The sequence below is a fragment of the Ipomoea triloba genome, chromosome 1 (assembly GCF_003576645.1).
Source record: "Ipomoea triloba cultivar NCNSP0323 chromosome 1, ASM357664v1".
In the NCBI taxonomy this organism is placed as follows: Eukaryota; Viridiplantae; Streptophyta; class Magnoliopsida; order Solanales; family Convolvulaceae; genus Ipomoea; species Ipomoea triloba.
This window is the reverse complement of record NC_044916.1, coordinates 18654461-18675608: the sequence shown is the minus strand read 5'-3', so window position 1 is coordinate 18675608 and position 21148 is coordinate 18654461.

The window sequence follows — 21148 nt, the reverse complement described above, 5'->3', positions numbered from 1 at the left end:
TTTGCAGTCCAAACCGGAAAATTTCTGGGGTTCTTGATGACTAAGCGTGAAATTGAGCCAAACCCAGCAAAGATTAAGGCGATCTTAGAAATGCAACTCCCGAACAGTATTAGGGAAGTCCAACAATTGACGGGATGATTAGCGGCTCTTAGTTGTTTCTTCTCGAAATTGGTTGACTAAGCCCTTCCGTTTTTCAAAATCCTTAACAAATCCACGGGATTCGTGTGGGATGACGAGTGTCGTGCCGCGTTCTAGAGCCTAAAGGAGCACCTTATGTCTCCGATCATCTTGTCAAAGCCCGAACCCTTAGAAGACCTAGAAGTGTATCTCGCGGTTTCCGACCGTGCTGTCAGTGCGGTCTTGTGCTGAGTAGACAATCAAGGAAAGCAGAGACTTGTTTATTATGTCAGCCACGCGCTGCAAGAGCCCGAGGTGAGGTACACTCGGATGGAAAAGGTGGTGTTCGCTCTGTTCCTTGCGGCGAAGAAGCTAACCACATATTTTCAAGGGAGGAAGATTCATGTGTTGACGGATCAACCAATAGGTGCAGTACTTCGTACCTCCTCGTCCTCAGGGCAAATGATAAAATGGGCAATGATGCTAACACAGTTCGCGATCGAATTTAAGCCCCGACCTGCTGTGAAGAGACAAGTGCTGGCGGACTTTTTGGTGGAGTGTACTGCCCGGGACTCCGCGGAAGCAGACCCCAAGATTCCAGAAGCGGAATAGTGGGAATTATCATCCGATGGTTCAAGTAGCAAAACGGGGTCGGGAGGCGGCATCGTAATCACCACCCCTGAGGGTTCAAGGTATATCACGTGGTCTTTTTCCTTTTCTCTCCGACCAATAATGAGGCCGAGTATGAGGCTCTCATTGTCGGGCTGCGATTTGCAAAAAACCTAGGGGCTCAGTTCATTAGGGTGCGAACAGATTCAGCCCTGGTTGTAGGCTAAGTGCTCGGGACCTTTGAAGCGAAAGGAGAAAAGATGATTCTGTATCGGGATCGAGCATTAGCGGTTTTGAATGAATTCGGAGCATATCAGATAGATCATGTCCCTAGATCGGAGAACGTCGACGCTGATATACTAGCAAAGCTAGTCCACAAATCCCCCAAGCACATTTCTAAAGTGGCTCGGGTCACCGAGGCCGTCACTGCATGTATTAAAGCCGCTCCGGTTGAACCAGTGGAGGTCAATGAGGACCCGTGGATTACCGACCTCAAGGACTACTTGCTTGATGGTAAGCTCCCCGATGATGAGCAAAGAGCTCAGAAAGCAAAGTTAAGGGCCCCGAGGTTCGAAGTGAAGGATGGTCGCTTGTACAGACGATCGTATGGAGGACCTTTAATGAGATGCTTAAGTGCATTCGAGGCCGATATTATTATGACAGAGTTACACTCAGGAGTTGGTTAAGTCTTGCGAAGCCTACCAGCTGTTCGCCAAAACTCCAGGACAACAAGCCACCTTTTATCAGCCGATTAGCACGGCCATCCCATTCGCACGCTGGGGGGTGGATATTATGGGACCCCTGCCGATGTTGGCAGCTCGGAAGAGGTTCATCATTGTTGCCATCGATTATTTCACAAAATGGATCGAAGCCGAGCCTTTGGCCATAGTCACCGCTCAACAGTGCGCGAGATTTATATGGAGGAACGTTATTTCCCGATTCGGAGTACCGGTGCAGCTAATCACCGACAATGGAAGGCAGTTCGGGAGTGCGTATTTTCAAAACTTCCTGGCCACCGTCGGCACGAAATCGACGCGATCGTCAGTGGCATACCCTCAGGGGAATGGTCAGGTGGAAAACGCTAATCGGACGATCTTGGAGGGAATGAAGAAGAAGTTGTTTGCAGCATGACGAAGTTGGGCCGACGAGTTTCCGTACATCTTGTGGGCATACAGGACAACTCCTCGAGAAGCGACAAAAGAAACCCCATTCGCGCTAGTCTATGGCGCGGAAGCTCGGCTACCGATTGAAACATGGATCCCGACCTCTAGAGAGAACAACTTTGAGGCGGAGGACAACGAGCGAATGTTGATTGCCGAGCTAGATGGGCTGGAAGAAAAAAGGGAGATCGCAAGTCACCGAATTACGGAGTACCAAAAGAAAATCAAGGGTTACCGTGATGTTCGAGTACGGCCGCGCTACTTTCAGGTCGGAGCCTACGTCCTCCGAGAGAGAAAAGCAAGCCGACCGACTGATTCGGGAAAATTTGCGCAAACTTGGGAAGGCCCCTACGTCGTTTCTACTATGATCCGACCTAGCACCTACAGACTGGAAACAACCACCAGAAAACCAGTCAACCGGATTTGGAATTCTGAGCACCTGGAACTGTTCCACAAATAGAAAATGTAGCATGATGTAGCTGGACCGTAGAAGCCCCACCATGTAATGACCAAGATATGAAATGAATTTTTATTTTATGATGGTCAAAATCATTGCGTTATGGTCTGCCGACCTTATGGCCCTTAGGGGTCGATGGGAGTAAGGTGCCCAACTCGGCGGGAGTAAGGTGCCGAATTATTCGGTCAGCCAACCAGTGACCCTTTGAGGTCGATGGGAGCAAGGTGCCCATCTCGGCAGTAAGGTGCCCGATTTTGTGCTCTGCCAACCTTGTGGCCCTTAGGGGTCGATGGGAGCAAGTTGCCCATCTTAGGAGTAAGGTGCCCGATTTTGTGGTCTGCCGACCTTATGGCCCTTAGAGGTCGATAGGAGCAAGGTGCCCATCTCGAGAGTAAGGTGCCCGATTATTCAGTCTGTCGACCTAGTGACCCTTTGAGGTCGATGGGAGCAAGGTGCCCGTCTCGGGAGTAAGGTGCCCGATTATTCGGTCAGCCGACCTTATGGCCTTTAGGCCAGTTCGAAAACATTGCTCAGAAATGGTAAAAAACGAAAATGACTTGTCAAAACAACTATTCTATTCGAACGAAAAGGAGTTTACTCGGGACAAGGTAGGTCGAGCTCTGCCAGTTTAGCACCAAAAGTGTATTAATAAGCAACTAAGAGGGAAGGGCTGGATTAGCGTACGATTTGGGTCCTGGATCGGCGACTTCATCAGGGATAAAGGCTAGCACTTCAAGGAGATCACCCTCCTCGAGGCCCTCAGTCAGAGCATTGCGAACCTGTTCCGGCATGGCTCGCTGGCTCGAGGTGAAAGTCCACTAGCCATAGATCCAGAGCAGCTTATCTCCGAGATTGGTGTGGATGAAGGCCTTGAGGAAATCCCTGGTGAAGGATGTTTGTATGTGGTGAGTGAACGTAAAGTGGTACGGAAGGTGGTAAAACGAAGAGTCAAGACTCCCCGAGTGTCGTGTCTCTCAAGGATGACGAATGGGAATCGAGTTAGTGTGTTGGCATCTAAGAGGTTGAAGAGAAAGAGTTACGGGAGTGCTAAGGGTTGGATTCATTTGTAAGAAGGGGAAGGTTGATAGTGGTTGTGTAAAATAAAGAAAAGTAAAATGGAGATTGAGGCTTTAGGCTTTTCCATGTGGTTTATCTTTGGATGATTTTGCCAGTGCAAGTTGTGGAATAGACTAGGGAGTTCGTGGCACATCACCAAGTGGCGTCACACTTTGGACTCCCACATCCTCATTCGGTTGGGGCATTTCATCGAAGACTTTGTCTACCACTCCTCTCGGATCTTGTCCTTTCGGACTAAGAGCGGAGATGTGGGTGAGTTAGACTCGTGAGTGGCCGCTATCGCGCACACACTCACTTCCTTTGGGTTTGCTACCTAATGTGGCCACAAAGGCACAAAGCTTGAGGAACATCATCCACACAAGTTCAACATCCAACAAACAAGCAATTCACAAATCAAAGCAATAATATTAAACATCCACATAGATCTACCATGGGGCCACCAATCCCCTATCTAATCTACTCTAACATACTAAAGAAACAAGAAAGAGAAAGGAAAATTCAAAGAAACAAGTATTGAATTAGAAAATGAAGAGAATGGTTACCACCCTTTAGAAAAGGGGATCTTTACAACCTTGATCTTAAAAATCCAATCTCCTCTCTTGCCCTTGATCTATTCTAAAACTTATGAGAGAAAGGAATTTTCTCCCAAGAGGAGAGAAAACCCTCTAAATCTATTCTACCCTATTCTATCAATTTTCTGATCTAGTCTCCTCTCTCTCTAAGGTTTAGGGCAAAAGGGATTTATATAGGTGACAAAAAGGGGACAAATTCCCAAAATTGCCCTTTGCCCGACCACGCTTGCTCACACGTGTGTGAGTGGCGTGGTGGCTCTCTGGAATAATTCCACACTCAGCCACACGCGTGTGAGGCTGCGTGGGACGCTACTGCATTTCGGCTTGTTTGTCTTTTGCTCTATTTTAGCTTCAAATCCCTCTCCAACCTGTGAAATACTTCAAAACTCTTTCTAGAAATGTTGTTAGAAGATTTTAATCGCATTTGAGCTAAAATGCATGCAATTGTTGTAATCGGATGTTAAAACGATGCGCTTTTAATCTAATAAAGACCCCTTATAAGTGCTATTCTTGGTGCTTATCACCTGGCGATGGCCTCGTCCTGGCATATGAAGCGGGCAAGGCTGTTAACATCCTTCATCTTGTTCATCGCCTCTTGCTTGGCTTTCGTCGCCAGCTCGGTCTTGCGCTCGGTAGTCGCGAGCTCTTTCTCCAGCTCTTTGATCCGAACGCCTAAGGAAGTCACCAGCTTCTGGAGAGGCTCGACCTCTTTATCCATGATGTTGTCCAAGGCTTTTGCCCGGCAAAAGAGGTCGGTCGTCGTATGGGACAGCTGTGAAAAGAGAGTGATCGGATGTGTTAGAAGCATAATCCGAGACGATCGACAGACCGTTGAGCAAACTTTGAAAAATAGAAAACTTACCCGGAGAATGTCTTCAGCAATCTGTTCCCCGAGCCGCTCGCTAGACAATTCCATGATCGTCTCCACGCTGGGAACCTTGTCGCGAATCCGGTCTAGCTGAGTTGCTGCTTCGGCGTCCCTCTCGCGAAGGCCCTCCTGTAGCTCGGATGACCGACCGCCGGTCGGGCGCTTGGTGCGCTTCAGATGAACCACCTCCTCAACCTCAGGATCGTGTCTTTTCTCCTTCTCCCGCCGACTCTGTGCGTGAGCAACCTAGAGATCGGAGGCAATGGCGCTGCCTGTCAGGGTCTCGGTCGACACGGACGCTGGAACTTCCAAGCTCGGAGGGTCGGAGGTGCCTTTCACGGCGACGAATTTCTTTGCTCCGAGGGCAACCTTGCCTCGTGGAGGTCGGGGAACATTGGGGGCAGAAATGAAACCCTTGTCTAGCATCATGCCTGCACAAGGAAAATTAAAACAAATCAGTGTATGCGGTCGGTTATTCTCAGCCGACCTCAGGGTCTTAAGCGTAACAACGCGCAAGGTGCAAAGACCTTGGCTCGAGCCTGTCGCGGTGGCCGTGGGTAGCAATTGTCTTCGGTTCGTACTTCCCTTCTCGACTGTAGTCTGGGGGCTCGATGTTAGCATTCTTGTAATCCTCGAGGGTTCAGAAGATGAAATAGTCGTATACCTCCGAGGATATCTTGGAGGCGGTGATAAGTGCCAAAAGTAGCCATATTTTAGGGGTCATTTAGGTGTAAAATATGCTATAATAGATGTCCATTAGGCCTAGAAACATGCTAAGATAGGGTAATTTCATTGAATATAGGTCTAGGGACTAATCTTGTGTGTTTCATTATAATTTGCACAATTCTTGCACTTCGCAGGGCATTCCGGCGACACTTCAGTAAAACGGACGTAACCGGAGCTAGGAATGTCCAAATGAGGCGAGACAGGTGGCTATGGAACCGTATCGATGAGAGCTACAACATAGAAGAAGACAGAAGAAGCAAACTTCACCACGCACGCTCACACGCGTGTGAGCGGCGTGGTTGCTTACTGGTTCGCTCCCACGCACGCTCACACGCGTGTGAGCCGCGTGGACGCGACACAGCGCGGAAATTATTAGGGCGAGATTTTGGGGACTATGTATATGCCCTTTATAGGTCTTTTAGATCAGTTCCCCACAGCCCCCAATAGCTTTAGATCTGATTTCCCTTTCCAAATTCTTCCCCTTTGGGGAAGAAAACACTTCTCCTTAGAATAGATTTAGCTTAGTGAAGAAGATGAAGATCATGTAGATTCAAGCTTCCTTAGGTATAAATACTCTTCTGTATTTATAAAGTTTTCTCTTTTACTTTATTGCTTTGTTTCTTTTGTTGATTTAATGCTTTCTATGTTAGAATAGAGTAGTTTGGGTGTGTGTGCCCTTGTTAATCTATGGATTGATGCTTAGATTTTATCTTATGATCTTGTGATTTGTGGGATTATGATTGATGTTTGTATGGATGATGTTGTTCAATCTTTGCTTCTATTTCCGGCCGAGATAGTTAGTGAACCGAGTGGAAGTGAGAAAGTGCGCGATAGCGGCTTCTCACGAGCCCAACTCATCTATATCTCCGCTCTTAATCCGAAAGGATGAGATCCGAGAGGAGTGGTAGGCAAGGTGTTCGATAAAATGCCTCAACCGAATGAGGATTGAGAGTCTGAGTGTGACGCCACTCGGTACTAATACTGTGACTCCCTAGATCAATCCCGAAACCCAATTCCAAGCTACCTACGATAATCAATCCTTTGGCTTAACTTTGGCATGCACCCCTTCCCTTTACCTTTTGTATTTTCTATCTTATTTTACCTTTAAAACCTTTACCCAACCAACCATGAACCAACCTTCTCCCTATGATTCTTGTAACTCTTACCTTTCAACCTCATAAATGCCAACATAAATTCGGTTCCCATTCGCCATCCTTGAGAGACACGACACTCAGGGAGTCTTGACTCTTCGTTTTACCACCTTCACCCTCACCACCATACACACAACATCAGGCGGCGTCCGTTAGAGCTCGGGTCCTCTTCGGGAAGGAATGCTTCATGAAGTGAGTAGACCACACTCGGGGAATCGGCAACTTCCACTTGTACTCGACCGAGAGGATTCGGGTTTTCTATCCCTTGTTATTGTCGGAAACCTTGGAAATGGTACAGTGGTAGCCCCGAGACTAAAGCATGAGGAAGCCCCCGCCGTGTTTCGCAGAGAGTAGTCTGATCGCATACAAAAAGTTAAACAACTCGACCGTGCAAACTAACCCATGGGCGTTCAGGATAATATGCCTGGGTAGAACCTCGTAGTATCTCAGAAAGCCGAGAAGAAACGGAGAGAAAGGAGCGGTTAAGGGGGCTTTTAAGGAATCTAAGTGGAGTCCAAGCCAGTCACCATGATGCCGGTCAATCACATTGCCAAGCGATTGGCTGACCTTGTAGGTTATACGACCCCGCAGCAAAGAATGGATCTCGTCAACCTCACAGCGGGTCAGAAGGCATTCCTGCTGCTGAACACTATCGCTGCTGAGGAACACCATTTTCTTGAGAGGGGTCTTTGGCTCTGGGATCGAAGGGTCGGCCTTAGCGGGTTGAGGGCCAGAGGAGTTGGCCTCTCTCGACGCTGGTAAAGCCTCCCGACCATGTGTTGGTTCGATCTGCTCGTCGGCACGTAGAGACGGTGGCAAACCCTCTTGCGGAAGTGTCGAAGCAATGTGTTCCACTGTGTGGGGGCTGATATGCGGGAATAGTGCTGAGAGCACTACCCGAGGTGATTTCCCTCGGCCGGAGGTGCTAACTTCTTCGATTGAAGTCGGGGTGCACATTGGGCCTTCATTCTCTTCGGCATCAACAAAGACGTTCTTGACCTCGTCGATTTGGTTGAAGGTAGAGCCGCCCGTAGAAGGAGTGTAGGAGTCGTTTCCCGCTTCATCGCCTTCATCGTAGTCCCGACCGGATACGTTTTGGCTATCCGAGCCCGACATTTTACTCCCTGGTAGCGCAGGGAGGGGGGTTCAGTGACTCGGCCCGAGCTTAGGGCCAGAGGAAGGGGCTAAACTAATAAGTATAAGTTAAGCGGAAAAATAAAATAGCTTACCGAGTGTTTAAAAGCTATATGAAATCGTCGCGTTTCAGGCGCTGATCTCGGGAGGCTCCGACCTTAGATGCAAGTGAACAGCAAAGGGAAAATGAGTGCGAGGAATCCCTATTTATAGGCAGGGCGCGCGGGGAAGCGAATCGTCGCTTGGGGAGGCAGCTCGATTTTCATTGTATTCCCGCCAGGCGACACGTGTCCGTGTGGGCAAGCGTAGCCTCTTCCCGTGTGACCGCGCAATGGTGAACTACCACCCTGAACACCCTCTAGTCGGCTGGTCGGCCGAATGTGTATTCACCCCGAACCATTCCTCTATAAGGTCGTCACGATCCGGGCTGAGTGGGCTAGCGGATAGTAAATATACTCTGACGGTACTGACCCGACTATGTGGTCGGCGGGTCGGGTGCTCTCCAAGACCCGACCAGCCATACGTAATCACGTTCCTCTCTAGTATTTTCAGTCCGACCGCGAAGGTCGGTTGTGACCCTTTGATTGACGGATGGCTGTCCCATCGGCACCGCCACGTACTACCTCTCACCTTGATGGGAGGTAAGACGGTTGCATGTCTGCCACGTGGTCGTCATGCCGAAGCAGCGGAGCTCAGCTTTTTACCTCTTATAAATAGTGTATTAATGAGGAGAGAGAGGGACTTTTGGACTGATTCTTGACTAAAAGCTTAGAGAACGCTCAGACAGTAGGAAGGCCCACTGCCGACCACCCGAGCCTCTTTGCTCACGTTGTGTATTAACTTAGTATTTTGGGCCGGATTAATAAGAGAGATCGTTTTCATACTTCAGCTTCGTATTTTACGTTATCAGTAAGTAAAGGAGTAAGGGATAAAGAGATTTTTATAGTGGTTCGGCTGTTAACTAAGCGTACTCCACTCTTCTTCACAACTCGTGAAGGATTGCACTAATAACTCCTTTGCTAGTACAATCTCCCTTTTAACGTGCTCCTTTGGTCACTAAGCCAGGCAGCCACGCTATGAAGTTTTTTCAACTGCTTTGAGTTTACTTCGCCTCTTTCTACTTATCTCCAAGTAGAGGTTTGTTGAAGATGGTTGAACTTTTTCTCCAACTGGAAATCTTGGTTTGATGTTCTTGATCAGCTCTTTAATTTGCCCAAGATTTCTCAAGAAAATGCTAGATGAAACTTTTAGCCTTTAAATACTTGCACACTTATAAAGCTTGAGAGTTTGAGTGTTTTCACGTATAAAACCAGCAGCTCCAAATGAATAAGAGCATGAGTATTTATAGATGTGAATTTCTGTGTCCATTGGAGGGAAGACAAAAATTCAAACATATTAACCAGTGTGCAATATCCGCTGGGTAATTTGAGCCATGTGGATGTATGTCAGTACTTTTAGAGCCGTTTGTCCACTTTAGTGTACGGACAATTTGTCTTTTGTCTTACACTAAAGGACACATCATAAAATGCTCATTGGGATTGCTTCCTAGAACTTTGTTTGCCAATGACCATCAACAATTTTAAGGCTTTGGACAAGACATAATTCTAAATAATGTCTTAAGGTTTGCCCTCATGAGTAAACAACTCATGCCTTAAATGCTTAAAAGAATGATTGACTTTATCATTCTCTCATGATTTCCTTGAATGATTTAGCTTGATCATTCGGCCTTCTTAAATTTTAGAAGAATGACCCTTCCAATATTCAGCTTTTGTGTCTTCTTGGTCTTTTTCAGCCTATCAAGTATTCGGCCTTCATGTCTTCAAGTCTTCGACCTTCATGTCTTCAAGTCTTCGTCCTTTGAGATGGACTTGTGTTTGATCACAAGTCAAACACCACGAGCCCTATTACGTTCTTGGCCTAATGGAAACAAACAACTTAAGACAACAAAAATTGGGTGTCTCCTCTGGTGCTTTGGTATCATCAAAATTTCACAGACTCGGGGTTCTTAACAATTTTCCCCTTTTTTTATAATGCCAACACCTATACTCAAACCATAAGGCTACATTATCCAAACTAGGATTTTTATTGATATAGCCGAATAGTAGAGTTTAACAAAGTATAGTTTTCTAGAAGTAAAATTACTGGTAAAATAACAACTCAACGCAAAGACTCCAAAAATATATCTTTCATTAATGCATGAACATTATTACATGAAAAATAAAGCAAAAGATAAACTTGAAATAGGGAAGATCATTTCTTCGCTCGTGCTTGACTTTTTCTTTGAAGATCATTTCTTTGCTCGTGCTTGTCTTTCTCTTTCATTAGCATCTCCTTGGTCAATCATATTATTTATGATTTTTCTTACCTCAGCCACATCTTTGTTCTCGATCATGTGAGCATATTTATTTCTTACACGAAGTAAAACATAATTCTGTGTAACTTCACCAAGTTTTTCCCATGACTGATTCTTCTGTTCCACCACCATATCAACTCGGGTGATGTCATACCATCATAGAAACTTTAACTTGTTTCACCCATTATTTGATTGATGGATCTTATCTTCAAAATGTCATTGTTAGCTTGGGTTATGTTCTCTGCTGATTCAATTCTTGCTTTCATTTCTTTGAACTTTTTCTGTTCAATTTTCTGCATCTCGAGAATTTCTCCTTCTTCTTTCCTTTTTGCTTAATTTGCTCTATTTATTTCTCTATTTTGTCCCCATTGGAAGTCTTGTCTGTCTCTATTAGTCTTCTTCTTCATGAAATGAGGAATGTTATAGCCTTCAAATTTCTTACCGCTTTCTTCTTCATAAGGAATGTATTCAACTTCTTTGCCATCAGCGATTAAGTTCATCATTGTTCTCCCTCTTTTAGACCTCGGCCTTGAGATTTATCATGCCTCGGTGTGGAAGAAGATGGTGGAGGTGGTAGAGCTAAGAAGGTTTCTCTGGAAATGTTCCTTTCAGTCCTTCTTTGGCCATCATTGCCATTACCTCCTCGGCCATCATGATCATCCTTGTCTCTTCTGTCACTTCGGCCTTGGCTTTGGCTTTTACACATTATCTTTTCCCCCTTGTTGGCATCATCTCACAATGCCTCATTGAGCTGGTCACTTAAACGATTGATAATCAATTGAAGTTCTTTGATGGACCACTGATTTTCTAAAACAAATGTCCCTGATTGAGTAGTGTTTTTGTTGATCAGGTCCATCTTGATGCATGCAAGATCAACTCGTTCCTTTAGACCTATCTGACTGAGTTTCATGTTCTGTTGTTCTCGCTGTACATTTGACAAAATTTCCCTTAAATTTGCAAATGATTCCACGTTTTCAGATTGTGCTTTTATCATTCGTTCTTTAAATTCAGCATTGCGAAGCAACACTGGGAAGGAGAGTTTTGTTTCTTCTGCTTCTCACTGCTTTTCTTGACTCATTTAATAGCCTTCTTGAGATAATCAAATTGAGCTTGCTGAGTCTTGGCCAATTCTGATAAGCACTATTTTTATATTTAATTTAGATTAAATTTTTAGTTTTATTTATTTAATATTATATTTATCTTAAACTTTAATTTATATTTTATATTAATATTGAATAATTAAGCTTAGTTGTTGAATTGGGCTGACACTACTTTTCATTTTAATTGTTTTATAACTTCAGAAGCCCAATTCCATTTAACATTAAATTGCCATTTTAATTTGGAGCATTGTGCGTAGACGGCGACTTTCAAGAGTTCTTCTACGAACGAATTCCGTAAATTGCTACAAAGACGTGGACTTCTGCTGCGATGCTGTGTATGGACGTGCGACAGATGCGGACTGCGTGCGGCAAGCGTTTTCGGGTAGATTTCGATCGCAAGTCACTCCTTCGAATGAACGGCTAAACCTAAACCTAAATTAGTATAAATAGACAAGGAGTTCAGTAGTAAAATCGTCAGTTATTTCACGAAAGAATTTCATTTACATTGTAAACACTTTCTGCGATGTCCTGTTGAGTTCTTATTTTTCCAATTCAAGGATTATTGAAGTTTGATTCTACAAGCCCAGTGAGATTTATTTAGCCTAAATTATTCTTTGCACTTTATTATCTATATATCTTCTATTATATTTATTTAAATTATTGCTTGGTTAATTGTTGCAATAGGGCCCATTGTTCAATCGTCCAGTTATTAAATTGCTAGTCAGAGCCTTGAATCCGTAATTGTTTAAGTGTTCTGATGTTGGTAGCAAATAGCACAATTTGATTATAACTGATTTTCAGTTTGTGTTATGAAGATATATAGTCTAGCTTAAATGAACCGAGCTTGTGAGTTTGTTGGCTAGGATTGGTAGTCTTTTTAATTCTTTTAATGCTATTAGTAAATTAAATCCTAAGAGCTTGTTTAGGGTTGTTTATTAGCTAGGGAAGTAATTAAAGAGCTTGTTTTGATTACCGACGAAGTAAGGAAAGACAGGTTGTTAGAGCTTGTTAATAATCATAACCAATCTAGTAAAGAGTAAAGTTAGTTTGGTTTGCAAATCAATAACTGTCTTGTTAGAATTAAACTGATATTATTCCTTGGGTTGGATACCATTTTCCATTGACATTTACTTGACAATTATTTGCTATTTGATATTATTTTCATTTTATTGTTACTATTTAAATTTCTATTCCCATCTCATTATTTATTAAATCTATTGCTAAAAATAAGTCTAACCAGTCTCTGTGGATACGACCTTACTCATCACTATTACAATTCTTAAGAGTAAGCATTTATTGTTTGTTGGTTTCGACACCCATCAAATTCCTAGATAGAAGGCATAATAGAAGAGTGAAAAGGAATAAAAGAACTTATCACTTCAGTGGACTGAGTTCCTTGAGCACGATTGTCGTGGCTTGCACCCTAAGGTGCTTCCATATTTTCACCTCGGGCTAAGCTCAGATCTGCCTGAACTTCTACATCAAACATGGGTACATCACCCATTTCATCTCTCGGGTTAGAGTCTTCGTGGCTTGCACTACGAGATGCTTCCACATTTTCATCTCTAGTTAAGCTCGGACTCACCTGCGGACTAATTTCAACATTGTGATCAGCTTGAACACTTTCCTCAACAGTGGTCGGGTTTAAGTCTTCGTGGTCCGCACCGTGAGATGCTTTCTGATTGCCATCTCAAGCTGGACTCGGACTTTCCCGTGTGTCAATCCCTTCTGGATGCCCAGATTGTGGCTCAAGTATTTTAGCTTTAGGATTATAGTCTTCGTGGCTCGACCTCGAGATGCTTCCAAATCTTCATCTCGGGTTGAGCTCAGACTAATCCTTAGAACAATCACAGCCAAAGGAAGAGCGTACACAACATTATCATTCCTTGGCTCATCATTCTCTCTAGGTGAAGAAAGAATATGATCATTTTGGCCATCTTCTTCCATGAGATCATGATGATCTTCTGGATGACTGTATTCGGCTGCTATCATTTTAAAGCTCTTCCTCGTCGTGAGGATGATTCGATACTCCGTGATTATTGTTATGATCTTTACCTAAATTATTAGAGTTAAAGAGTTAGATGAATCATCAGGAGCTTCTTCATTTGGGGCATCAGTAGTAGGACGAGTAGACTGATCGTCTGATGACTCGTCATCATCATCATCATCAGAATAAGACACTAAAGGATTGCAACCTGAATCCTCATTTTCAGGTACTTGGTCCTCTTCGTCTTCTTCTTGTTCAGAGTCCTCGGGCACTTCACTTGCACGACTCGTTCCAACACCCGGACACATATCTTTAAATAATGATTGAATTCTAGAGATAGCTTTAGCATTTTTGATCATGGCCTTATCTGCCCTGTCTTATTCTTTAGGATATGTGATCTCTGCATCAATTCCTCGGCCTTTGCCTTTGCTATCAAATCGGTCTGCAAGCTTCTCTTTATAGACTCTGTCTATTTCATCAGGTCTGGTGGCTACAAAAACTAATCTTGTGCCCATCCAATCAAGAACCCTGATAAGCACTATTTTTATATTCAATTTAAATTAATTTTTATAATAAATTTCATTTGAGTTCAGCAGCCAACAGCCCAAAATTTTACCCTTTATTGTACTAGGTTTTTAGTTTTGTAATTGTTTTTAGTTTTATTTTATTTTCTTTTGTGTTTCATAAGTACGTAGAATAACAGACAAGAAGGAAAAACTTCTCCTACGTGCGGACAAGCGGGGATTTCGAATGCTGCTGCGTGCGACGTCTTCAACCAGCGTTCGCGAATCGCTACGTGCGACAAGGATTACACGGACTACCACAAACGGATTTTGTCCGTAATTTGCGGCTACCCAAAGATTTCCTCAGCACTTAACTCTTATGAACGGCCAGCATTGATCCTAAATTACTATAAATAGTAATGTTTTTCTTTTCAGTAGAAATCAATCTGTTTACGATAGAATTTCATATATATATATATATATATATATATATATATATATATATATATATATATTGTAAAGACTCCTTGCGATGTCCTGCTGAGTTCTTATTTTTCCAATTCAATGATTATTGAAGTTTGATTCTACAAGCCCAGTGAGATTTATTTAGCTTAAATTATTCTTTGCACTTTATTATCTATATATCTTCTGTTATATTCATATATATGAATTGTTGCTTGATTAATTGTTGCAAAAGGGCTCATTGTTCAATTGTCAAGTTATTAAATTGCTAGTTAGAACCTTGAATCCGTAATTGTTTAAGTGTTCTGATGTTGGTAGCAAATAGCACAATTTGATTATAACTGATTTTCAGTTTGTGTTATGAAGATATATAGTCTACCTTAAATGAACCGAGCTTGTGAGTTTGTTGGCTAGGATTGGTAGTCTTTCTAATTCTATTAATGTTGTTAGTAAATTAAATCCTAAGAGCTTGTTTAGGGTTGTTTATTAGCTAGGGAAGTAATTAAAGAGCTTGTTTTAATTACCGACGAAGTAACGAAAGACAGGTTGTTAGAGCTTGTTAATAACCATAACCAATCTAGTAAAGAGTAAAGTTAGTTTGGCTTGCAAATAAATATCTGTCTTGTTAGAATTAAACTGATATTATGCCTTGGGTTGGATACCATTTGCCATTGACATTTACTTGATAATTATTTGCTATTTGATATTATTTTCCATTTTATTCTTGCTATTTAAGTTTCTATTCCCATTTCATTATTTATTCTATTGCTAAAAATAAGTTTAACCAATCTCTGTGGGTACGACCTTACTCATCACTATTACAATTCATAAGAGTAAGTATTTATTATTTGTTGGTTTCGACACCCATCAAGCCCATTGCTCTTCTTCCCACATGAGACTGCAAGTTTTGGCAATGACTTCAAGCTTTGACATTCGCCATCTTTGCCACTCATACATTCTTCTCAATTCATTGCGAATAATTTCTTCACAAGTAGGCATTTCTTCGAAGAATTCCTCGTGTGCAATCTGTATTGCCAATTCGGCATCAGCATTGATTTGCAAAGTTTGAGCATCAGTGGAGACGAGCAATGCTTCGGCTTCCTCGTTGTGAGGCTGCACATCAACAGTTTCCTCGGCTTCAATCACATTTTCCATCTCTTCTGCATTGGCAGGTTCTTGTGGGAGAGTAGAAGATGGATCTTCTGCCTGAACTGCTTGACCTTCATTTTCATCTTCATTTTCATCAGCTTCTCTAACCGACAAAATAGTTTCCTCGGTTAGTTGATCAGGGATAGTAACAGGGATTTACTGCTGGATGGACTCTTCCGCATCATCTCAGTTATCTTCCCCCTCAGATGATTCCTCGGTTGATGTACTCCATGATGACCTTGGTTCCGGAAGAGGTAGAGGCTTTCTCAAAGGGAATAAAGGAACACGAGTACTAGGGCTTGATGGCTCGGGCTCCTTCCTCTTCTGTCTTTTTGAGAGTGCTCGTGTAAGGGGGAACACATCATCTTCATCACTGTAATCATCATCGTGAATTAATAAAGGTTGGGGCAGCACATTCGATGCTAGAGCAGCAGTTTCAACATCTTCTTCAGGAATGAGTAGTGGTGTTAGCCGAACCACTATAAAATCTCTCTGTCTCACTCTATTTTTTTTTAAAGTCTGTCTCACTCCATTTTATTTGTTGCTTTCAATTGCATATTTTTATCACAATCAAACCTAACAACTTTACAAGAATAAATCACGTGTAAACTTTAAAAAGGATTAACATATATTTTTGTTGTGCATTTTCAACGAATCCTTGAAGTTACCTCTCGGGTACTTGAATGAATCGTTACAACTTTTGAAAAATCTTACAAGTCTATTCACCCCCCCCCCCCTTCTAGACTTGTACCCTAACCTAATTAGGACCAACAAGTTAAGAAACTCTGCCTACACTAGCTTAACTCACTGGTTCAGTATGCAGTATTTTGGGAAAGAGACCCATGTTTGAAACTCGACAGCGGCAACATTGGGATTATGCCCAAAGTGGACAGATCCATATATATATATATATATATATATATATATATATATATATATATATATATATGTATGTATGTATGTATGTATGTATGTATGTATGTATNATATATATATATATATATATATATATATATATATATATATATATATATATATGTATGTATGTATGTATGTATGTATGTATGTATGTATGTATGTATGTATGTATATGTTGAATGGAGTTTTTCCATACTTGTTAGAATGTGATTAATGCTGAATGGAGTCTTGCTTGGGTTGATTCTCTTCACTTATGGATGGATGATATGTGGACTAATCTGTCTGTTAATGAGGTTGAAAAGGTGGTTATGGTGTGTTGGGCAATTTGGGAAAATCGAAATGATATGGTTTGGAACAATCAAACAAGGGATCCTAATACTGTAGTAACACATGCTCTTCTTTTTGCTCAGAATTGGAAAAAGGCGAATGGTGCTATGGCCAGATTACCTCTCAGGCTGGTTACTAGGCATGCCCAGTGGATCCCTCCTCCCGGTTATATAAAGGTTAATATTGATGTCGTTATGGATTATGGTGCGCATTCAATGGGGCTTGGTTGGGTTGCTTGAGATGAGGGAGGTATGGTGCTCGGGGTGGCTGTGGTTGCTTAGAGAGGTACTTTTTCAGTTAAGGAAGTTGAAGCAATGGGAGCCTGAGAAGCCTTGAGTTGGTTAAAGGATAAGGGGTAGCAACATGTCATTCTTGAAACTGATGCCCAAGTTGTGAACGTGCAGTGGATAATGGAATCGTTCTTACTCCTTTCAAGGCTATTGTTCGTGATATTCGGACTTTCTTACAGCAAAATTGTTGTGTTACTTTTGAGTTTGTTAAAAGAGAGGCTAATATGTTAGCTCATGGTTTGGCTAAACATGCATTGTGCTTTGAAGGTGAAAGTAGGGTGGATTATTGTGGTTTTCTCCCTGCTTTCCTTTCTACTTGTTGTAACCATGTTATGATGGTTTAATATATTTGGTTGTTTGGTTTTCAAAAAAAAAAATCACCATAATTTGGTTGATTTAATGATTCAACCTATTTTAGCAACCAAAACTGAAATTAACATTAAAACATAATTTATATCCTCTCAGATTTATCATGATTTACATCATATCCTCCCAAATGCCAATTGTTATACAATGGACTATGGTCCATAGTGCTATGTGGATCATGATCGTCAAATGAAATTGTAGTATAATTGAAATGATACTTTAGTATTGCTAAAATGAAACTACTGTGTGTAGAAAATGAAACTAAAAGATAGAGCTCATTCAACAACATATATTATTGGAATAAGGGCCAAATTGGCCCCTGAACGTAACGCGATAATGCAATCAGGCCACCCGACCAAAAAAATATGCAATTACATCATTCAACGCTGCAAATGCCTTCAATCTCACATGGTAGCCGGTTTATGACCCTTTCTTCCGGTCGATTGCTGACTGGGATGATTACTTGGCAATATTTATTCTTTTTCTTTGTTTTCCTTTCTTCCATCGTGTATATTTCTCCACCATTTCACTTCTCTTCATCCACGACTCAGATTTCAAGCTCTTAATCTCTGTCGTTCCTCACTCAGACGCATATCATCGTCATCTTCTTCATCCCATTTTTTTTTGTTCAAGACTTCATGCCATCTTCATCCTCATCTTCTTATCATCATTTTCTAATCACGTACAACATCATTAAACCACATCATCTTCGTCGCCCAAGCATCGCCGGAAAGCACCATAGGTCGCCGAAAAATGAGCCAGAGCTTGTTGTCGTTGCTGCCATCGCAGGAGGAGGAGAAAGGTCGTCGAAAATGCTGCTTGTTACCTGCTAGCTCAATCTTCCTCTGTCGTCTTCCTCTACTGGTTTTATGTTTTTTCATAAATAAGCTCTCAACTCATCTCACCATCAACGTCGTTCTGAGCTTTACATATATAATAACTACTAAATCCAACTTATATATTGATATATATATATTAATAACCTTGGTCTGGTCCTGGGTCTTTTGATTTTTTTTAGGTCAACATCGTTGAATCGTCGGCGGAGTTGAGGACTTCTGGTGGTGCAGGTTGCGGAGTCGGCGCGACGCTCAAGGATGACGATCTGGTGGTGCAGGTTACGGAGCTAAGGACTTCTCCACCAACTCCTTTAGTCGGCGCGGCGATCAGGTACTGAAGAATCCCAAGCTTTTCTTCGGCGAACCTGGACTTCTCCACCAGCTCCTTGAGCGAGACGTACGACTCCTCCGCTGCCCGGCTGACCAGTGTGGAGAACTCCACCGTCTTTTGCCCTGATTCCGCCACTATTCCTCCACTCCCACAAACCCAATTCTTCCTCGCCGTTCGATCTAGCTACTCGGTCGAATCATAGAGGTTAGGGCTTCGAGATTCTACAACCGGAAAAACAAGAAACTCGCGAAAAGATACTCCTCCGGTGCAATGTATTGCAATAGTATTAGCTGAAGAATCTTCGATTATGGTTGCTGCTGCGTCGAAAGTCGGAACTCCCAAGTCTCAACGAATTTGTCAAAAGAGAGAAACAACGTTGTTCACCTAGTCTAACTGCGGGAATGTTTAAGGAAAATAAATGAATTAAATGAAATATTGCCACGTAGGAAAGCCATGTCAGCACTTAACCGGGAGAAAAGGTCTGGAACCGGCTACTAAGTGAAATTGGATGGATTTGTGCTGTTGAGTGATGTAATTGCACGTTTTTTTTGGTCGGGTGGCCTGATTGCATTATCGCGTTACGTTCAGTGGCCAATTTGGCCCTTATTCGTATATTATTAAATGAAAATGTAGTATAATTAAAATGATAATTTAGTGTTAAAATGAAACTAGTGTGTGTAAAAAATGAAAATAAAATCCAAAGTCATACAGTAACATATATTGTCAAATGAGCGTAGAGTGTAATTAAAATTATACTTTAGCATTATTATAATTAAATTAGTGTGTGGAAAATGAAACTACAAAATAGAGCTCATACAATAACGTATATTGTCAAATGAACTGTAGTAAAATTAAAATGATACTTTGGTATTACTATAATGAAACTAGTATCTGTAAGGAAAATGAAACTAAAAAACAAAGCAATATTGTCAAATGGAACTAAAGTGTAATTAAAGTGATACTTATATCATGGACCACATTACTATATAAACCATGGTCCACAGTCAAATTTGCATGGGGCAATTGTTATACCATGGACCAGGGTTCATATTGTATTGTGAACCCTGATATAAAAATTATGTACATCCAGTTAACACATTATATACTTAGTACCTACAATTAACAATTTCTGTACATGTAAGCAAGTAACTTAACTGCTGACACATAATATGGTAGTTACAGGTACAGAAACTGCCAACTACAGAATCTATAATGCAAGGTAGACCCTGATCCATGGTATAATTTGTCCACAATTTTGGAGACTTGAACAGACATTTTGGACTTGCAAGTTGCAACCGACCCAACTCAAACAACTATGCACCGAAAAGGGGAAATATTAATTTGTCACACTTTAAAATAAGCAATTTTACTGTAGAATTGCTTAACCCAGAAGTCTATCACTCTCAACTCTCAAGTGGTAATGGGTCCCACCCAACAATAGTGAAATTCCCCACTTCCCATTGGCCAACGCCGTTGACCACAATACTAAAATATTTTGCATTAATATAGAGCATGCACGATGCTGATTTTTTTTTTTTTTTCAAATTTGTTATTGACTCCTTTACAAAAATTTAAAACAAAAAACAGTAATAAAATAAATAATAAAAAGGAAACTACTCTCACTTTCAATTTTATTTTCTACTCCATGCTGAGGTGTTACATTTAAAGACGGATCTAAAATTTTTCTAGTGAAGGCAAAACATTAAAACAAAAGAGATACTTTAAAAAAAAATGAAACACTTAACGAGTATAGCCAAAAATATTGTTGGATATGACCGAAAAATAAAACAAATCAAACTTTATTAAAATAATCCTAACAAAATACTAACCTAATTAATTTCATAAAATAATTCGAATAAAAAACAGATTATAAATTACACATCTCATTATTAATATAGAATAAGGTTATACATATAATCAACTGAAATAGAAGCCGCATGTGAGAAATAGGAATTAATTTCGTCCATTGATCAAATCCAGATCTAGGGTTCAGAATGAAGCAACTTAAAAAAAAAATACAGTGGCATTACGATAATTTTGTGTAAGCAAGTTAATTTTTTTTTTTTTGCTTTCCAGTGCACATTGTCCCTTCTTCTAGAGCATATTGTTATACCATACAGAGCACATTGTTATGCCTTCTAGAGCACAATGTTGTGCCTTAGAATGCATATTGTTGGGCCTTCCTGAGCACATTATTTAGCCTTCCAGAACACATTATTTGTCCTTGCAATACACATTGTTGTGCCTTCCAATTTTTAGATAATAGGTATGTGTGTGTGTGTGTGTGTATATGTATACACACACACACACACACACACACACACACACATATATATAGATTTCTATTCAAATGTGGTCGAGCCTTCCCGTGCGGCCGTGCGATTTACACCACTCAATGTTAAGAAATGCACCACTCAATGTTACGAAATGCACCACTCAATGTTACGAAATGCACCACAATGAAAATGCATTTCTTAATATAAAATGCAACACTCAATGTTTTTTGTGTGGTGCATTTCTTAACATTGAGTGGTGTAAACCGCACGGCCACACGGGAAGGCGCGGCCACACCTGAACATGACCCTATATATATATATATATATATATATATATATATATATATATATATATATATATATATATATATATATATAT